Source organism: Aptenodytes forsteri, unplaced genomic scaffold (assembly GCF_000699145.1).
Source record: "Aptenodytes forsteri isolate BGI_AS27 unplaced genomic scaffold, ASM69914v1 Scaffold66, whole genome shotgun sequence".
Classification (NCBI taxonomy): Eukaryota; Metazoa; Chordata; class Aves; order Sphenisciformes; family Spheniscidae; genus Aptenodytes; species Aptenodytes forsteri.
The window spans coordinates 4,349,077-4,355,584 of record NW_008795131.1 but is presented as its reverse complement, the minus strand read 5'-3'; positions in this window follow the sequence as shown (position 1 = coordinate 4,355,584).

Genomic DNA, 6,508 nt, shown 5'->3' with positions numbered 1-6,508 from the left:
TCTCCCCGAGGGCCCTGTGGGGGACGTGGCGGCGTCCCTGTGGGGACATGACGGTGTGTGGGGACAAGCGGGGGTCCCTGTGGGGCTGGGGACAAGCAGGGGTCCCTGTGGGGCTGGGGATGTGTCAGAGTCAATGAAGGGACGTGGCGGAGCCTCTCTGGGGACATGAGAGGGTCCCTGTGAGGACATGACAGCGTGTGGGGATGTGGCCAGGCCCATGAAGGGGCATGGTGGGGTCCCTGTTAGGCATGGGACGTGTCCTGTCCCCACAAGGACCTTGCCAGAGTGTGGGGGGATGTGGTGGGAACCCTGTGGGGATGGGGACAAGTGAGGGTCCCTGTGGAGGTGGGGATGCGTCAGAGTCCATGAAGGGACATGACAGGGTCCCTGTGGGGATGTGGCAGCATCCCTGTGGGGACGTGACAACATGTGGGGTCCCTGTGGGGACCGGGATGGCAGGGGCCCCATGAAGAGGCATGGCAAGGTCCCTGTTGGGGATGGGACACGTCATGTCCCCATGGGGACCCTGCCAGAGTGTGTGGGGACAAGGTGGGGTCTCTGTGGGGACAAGGCGGGTGCCCTGTGGGGAGGGGGACAGCCCTAGGAGAGGGAGCTGAGCCTGGTTTTTGTGGACTCAGGACATCCCCGAGCCACGAAGGGACATGGCAGGGTCCCTGTGGGGATGTGGCAGCATCCCTGTGGGGACGTGACAACATGTGGGGTCCCTGTGGGGACCGGGATGTGGCAGGTGCCATGAAGAGGCATGGCAAGGTCCCTGTTGGGGATGGGACACGTCATGTCCCCATGGGGACCCTGCCAGAGTGTGTGGGGACAAGGTGGGGTCTCTGTGGGGACAAGGCGGGTGCCCTGTGGGGAGGGGGACAGCCCTAGGAGAGGGAGCTGAGCCTGGTTTTTGTGGACTCAGGACATCCCCGAGCCACAGCCACTGCTCTCTCCTCTGTGCTGGGGACCGTGGGAGAGGAAGGAGGCTGGCCACGGCGGCCCCTTGCTCCCATGGCCCCTTGTGGGTGCCATGCCGGGGGCCAGGCTGGTCCTTTGCTGGCGGCAGGGTGGGCTGGGGTCCCCATGGAGGGATGGCGAGGGCAGGGGGATCCACATGGCAAAGGGGAGAGTTTGGCTTCGGCTGGAAACTGTAGGGCTAAGGTGGAAGGGTCTGCTCCCACCCACCTCACCACCATGGCAGGGATGGGACAAGGCTGCCTGGCACAGGGGAGAGGAGGAGGAGGAGGGTAGCCTCCGCTTTAACCCTCCAGCTGCCGGAGCGAAGCATTGCCACTCCGGCCCACTTTTGTTTGGTTTCTGGTTTTGTTGTCGCATGTTCAGACTGAAATGGCAAAAATCCCTAATAGGAAGCTTCCCCTACCCCGAGCCCTCTGGCTTGTATCTCACTTCAGCAGGTTTCATGACTCAGCAGCCCAGATGGAGCCATCCCTCACAGCCCTCAGCACCAAATCTGTTTATTGCTCCAGGCTGTGTGTTTCCAAGAGCCTCGCTGCTTTATAACAGCCAGCGCTCTTCCTTAAAACCCTGCCTCTCCAGCGAAGGCTCTCGTCACACTCAGCGCGGAGGTGGGCGAGGAACAAAAATAGACAAATTAAGAAAACCTCAAAAGGCCAAAAAATGAAAATGTAAGGATTTCGGCTCTGCAAGCTCGAGGTTTGCTTTGCCTCCGCGTTGCATCAGCTCTGCTCTGCTCTTCCTCTGCTGCCTTCCTTGGAGCTGCACTGTCAGGGGCAGAGACAAACCCCCGGGTGATCTCAAGTCTACCGAGAAGCTGAGAGATGGGCTGAACCTCCGGGGTGCCTCCTCGGGAGCTGGGGTTGTGGGACCATGCCCTCGGCTGGGGGCTCAGAGCCCTTGCGGTGCAAGCCTGGGGTGGTGTCAGCCACGGGCAGCGTAGGGAATGACGAGGATGGGTTTTGGAGTGGAAGCCTCAGCAACCTGTGGGGTTCCCTCCCTAAGCATCTAAACCCCTCCTTTCCCCCTCCATTTGACCGTCATTAAATGAGAAATAGGCTCTTGCACAGCCCTAGCCGCTTGTCCCAGGCGGTTCTTAACTACTCGCACAACTGTGCACGGATGTTTTTAATGCTGGTGTAATTTGTGCTTTTAACCTTTGCCCCGCCGGGAGCTTTATGTGTTTTTTAGCGTGGGTTAGAGGACGCAAAGAGGGAAACTTGGGAGGCCTTTGACCCAAGGATGGAGTAAATGCAGCGGGTACCAAAGCTAAAAGGAAATGTCAGCTCCTCCCCGCACTCAGCCCCGGCAAGGGGAGGTGTTGGGCAGCGAGTGCTTTCTCAGATGCCTGCTCACCCTCTGCCCTGGCGTGGGGGGCCAGCGGTGCCTCCGTGGGACACCCTGCCCCAGGAAGGCAGCCCGCACTCCCATCGAGTACCGTCCGGGTTATGCGGGACAGCAGCAGCTCTCCTGTAAGGCAGACATCGTGTGGTGGGCAGGTTTCCCCCCACTTCCAATAGGAGCCTGTGCGTTTCTTGGAAGAGGTATGAAGACCATGTCAGGGAAAAGATGCTTGAAGCGGGACCAGACCCTCTCAATTACGCCCCATGGTGCCTTTGGGGGCAATGGCATTGGAGGGACTCGAACCCGCCTTACCGCAGCCCGGCCTGGCAGATACGCGCCGGCCATGCCCAGCGTGCTGGGGCGAGTGTGGCACGGTGCGGTCCTGGGCACATTCCCAAAGGGTGGGTCTGGCTCGCAGTCCATTAGGTGGTCATTAGGGCTATTAGCTTAATCACTGGGGTGTCTTCCTGCCACGCTCTGTGATCAGCACCTGATCGGCAGCCGCAGGGTCACGCAGGCCGGCTGAGTGGGGAGCAGATGGCTGCTTTCCGCATGGCCGTGGCATGCGTGTGCAGGGATCCAGCGCCATCCATCCATCCTCTCCAGTTTCCATGGCTACGCCAGAGTTTACTCTTCCCCGCCTTCATCCGCCTGCACGGGCGTGATGCAAAAAAAGGTCCCCACGTGATGCAAAAAGCCCAGGGACGTGGGACCTCCTGGTTTTTTGTACCAACAACCGCATCCCAGGGTGGTCAAACCACAGGGCAACAGGCACTGACCGTCCCGGCAGCACTGGCGTCCCAGCTGAACGGCACCTTTACGGCGTTCGGGAGAGCTGCGGCACGGTTTTGGGGTGCTGCCTTCTCCTCCTCACCTCCCTGATGGCAGCAGGGACCTGGGGGAAGGCAGTGAGTGATCTTCTGGGGATAAATCCAGCCGCGGAGCCATCGGCTGCCTCTCGTCCAATGTGAGGTGACAGCGCAGAGCAGAGATCCCTGAGCAGGCGCTCAGGCTGTGGCTTGTTAATAGGGAAAACAAAACCTGGGCTTTAGGTCACTGCGTACAATTTAAGTGGCCGAATACCGGTCACCGGAGGCTTCTCTGGAGAGGCAGGGGGATGTCAAAACGCGGCAGGATTTTTGTTTGCTTTCCAGTGACACAAGGAGCAGAGGGGTTAGCACATCCCAACCCACAGGCTGAGTCCCCCTGGGCAGGAGCAGATTTTGGCTTAGGGGCTCCTGGGGCGCAGCCGGCTGTGAGGGTGCATGACCATTTCCAAATCTATGGGATGCTCTGATTCACAGGGCTAGTGGGTGAAGCGGGAAGTGTTTCCATAGCCCGGGTGTGTTGCACCCAGCCCCGTTTGGCTGGCTGCGGGGAGCCACGCATGCCAGAGGTTTGGTCACCTCTGGGGCAATCCTTGTGCCTCGTCCGGGCATCCCTGGCTGCCTGGCCGGGCTGCCTGCGCCGCATGGAGGAAAGCACCATCCCCCAAGGCCAGTTTTCCCTCTGCTGTCCCGCCTGATGGGCTGTAGGTGACTGTGGGCTCTATAGGGTCGTGGGGAGCAGCTCCACTGTATGTTTGTTGCATTGAGGGGTCCCCTCGTTGCATTGACCGGCCCCTCGTTAGACAGCGGGGGAGCAGAGTTGGTGCATTGCGCAGGCACCCCGTGGTATGGGCTGCGTTTTGGCAGCTCCCTTGGTGAGGTGCTGGGCACAGAGGGGTGCCGGGGTGCTGTTTGGGCTCAGGAGGGTGGGGTGAACTTCATCTGGGCGCTCGCCCACTGAGTCACGGGGCTGTGCGGCCACGCAAGCCAGAGCCATGGCATGCGTGCCTCCAGCCTGGCTGGTGGGTGATGCTCTGCATCCTTCTCCAACCCCGCTCCCCATGCCTCGGGGAAAGGCTCTGTGGCCAGGTGGGGAAGCGAGGGCTGATGGACTGACGTGGCCTGGCAGCTCAGCCTCCTCAAAGGTGCTTGGCTCCTTGCACACCTCTCCCACCGCGGCTCCCTCCCTCACCATCCCAACCCATGCATCACTACCTGCCTCCCGGGCAGCCGAGCCGGGGTCCCATGGCATGCGTGCCTCCAGCCTGGCTGGTGGGTGATGCTCCGCGTCCTTCTCCAACCCCGCTCCCCATGCCTCGGGGAAAGGCTCTGTGGCCAGGTGGGGAAGCGAGGGCTGATGGACTGACGTGGCCTGGCAGCTCAGCCTCCTCAAAGGTGCTTGCTGCTCCTTGCACCTCTCCCACCGCGGCTCCCTCCCTCACCATCCCAACCCATGCATCACTACCTGCCTCCCGGGCAGCCGAGCCGGGGTCTCTGCCCCATCGCAGGGACCTCAAATATCCCCTGGAAGCCCAGCCTGCAGTGTGCTCCTGCAGAGCTTGCCCCGCCAGCGCTGCACAGGGGTGCTGCAAGCTCGCGTCCCCATTGCATTTAATGGGAAGGGTTAGGGAGCGCTGGTGGCTGCGGATGCTGGTTCATGAAACATTGACTTTCCAGACAGGGTTTGCAAAAGAAATGAGATGTTAGTGATTGTACGGAAAGCTCAAGCGATGCCAGGTTGCTTTCTCAGCTGCAAAAGGTGATCCTTGCTCAGGGCCGGCAGGGAGCCTGCGGTGGAGCAGGCATTGCCTAGCAGCTCCCGCGCCATAGAGGCCCAAAACGCTGGGTACCCCGCGTGCTCTGAGCTTGTGCTTGACCCCACGTCTGGGTTTCTCATGCTCTTTTCTACTCCATTTGAGGCCTTTTGGGTTCCCACACGGTCCCGACCCAGCACTGGGATGTGTGGTCTGGCCTGTGGTTCCCCTGCGGAAGCACGTTTGGCTCCGTGGGGAGCAGCCAGGTGGGACGGGGGCACAGCAGGACAGGGGGCTGCAGGCATTTGTGTGCATGAGGCTGCCGGCGGGTTCGCTCCCTGTCACCCTCTGTCGGCTCCAGTCGAAGGGAATGGGGTGGAAACGTGTGTGCTTTCCCTGTGCCACTGCGCGCATTCTTTCCGCACTCACTAATAAATCCGTGCTGTTTTTTCCCGGAAGGCTGCTGAACCAGTTTGTTGGAAAAGCAGAGGAGATGGCTATGGGGCATCGCCTAGTGGCTTGGATTTTTCCCTTTTTCATGTCGCACCGGCCAGGAGGGCAGCTCTGGTGTTTCTTTAACCGCAGCTGAAAAGCTGCTGTTCCAGTGTGGTGGTGTTTGTCTCCAAAAGGAGGTGGTTTAGGTTTCACCGGCTCCACCTGACGGGAATTCGAGCAGGCACTAAAACTAGGGCTTCTTGTGCCTCCTTATCGGCATTATCTGCTCCGCTGCAGCAGCCGTGGGGAGCGGGGGAGCCCGGTGCTGCACTGGGGGTGGCGCGAGTCCCCGGGATCTGCTCCAGGCAGCCCCCACCTCCCAGGGCTGAGTCACCAACGGGCCAAGTGCGTTTGCTGCTGGTGTGACGGCAGCTGTGAGACCCAAAAAAAACCCAGCACTGATGCTTTTAATGACAGGCGAGTAACACAGCCCTGAAGAAGATTCATACCGTGCATACCTCATGCGACGGCTATTAGTGGTGACTAAGGCTGTGCTGGGATGGAGCAGCGACAGCCTCCCCGCATCGCCCAAGTCCTGGCGTAATTAATTCTGCAGGTACCTGTATCGCCACATTAACCCAAACTGGCCGTCTTCCCGCCTGTCCCCAGCCTTGTTCCATATTTAATCTTTCATGTTCACCTGAGTCTCTAATTAAGCCAACTGCAATCCTTAGCTGAGAGCCCGCAGTTTACTAACGAGGTCTGGCGTTCCCGGGGCGCCGTGCATGCGAGACCCACACAGCAGCCCACCAAAAACAACCCCCGTGATGATGTTTTTTTCCTTTGGTTTCTCTTTCTCTTTTTTGGTGTGTTGTCCCCCCAGGCCCCTGAACTAACACTGGTCCCAAAGCAGGGTCTGAAGTGAGGGCCCGTTAGCAGCAAAGTTCTCAAAAACGGCGTGTGGGGACTGTCTTTTTTTTTTTTTTTTTTCCCCTCCCCTTTTGTTACAGCAAAGTCATGACCAGTTAGTTTGAGGTATCTGAAAAGTGCTTTTATTGGGTTTCTTTTCACTGGCAGCAGCTGTCCAGAGAGCTCGTGTCTGCGTGAGGCAGGGCAGCACGGAAACCCCACGTGCTGCTTCCCAGGCAGCCGGCGGAGGAGGCCCGCGGC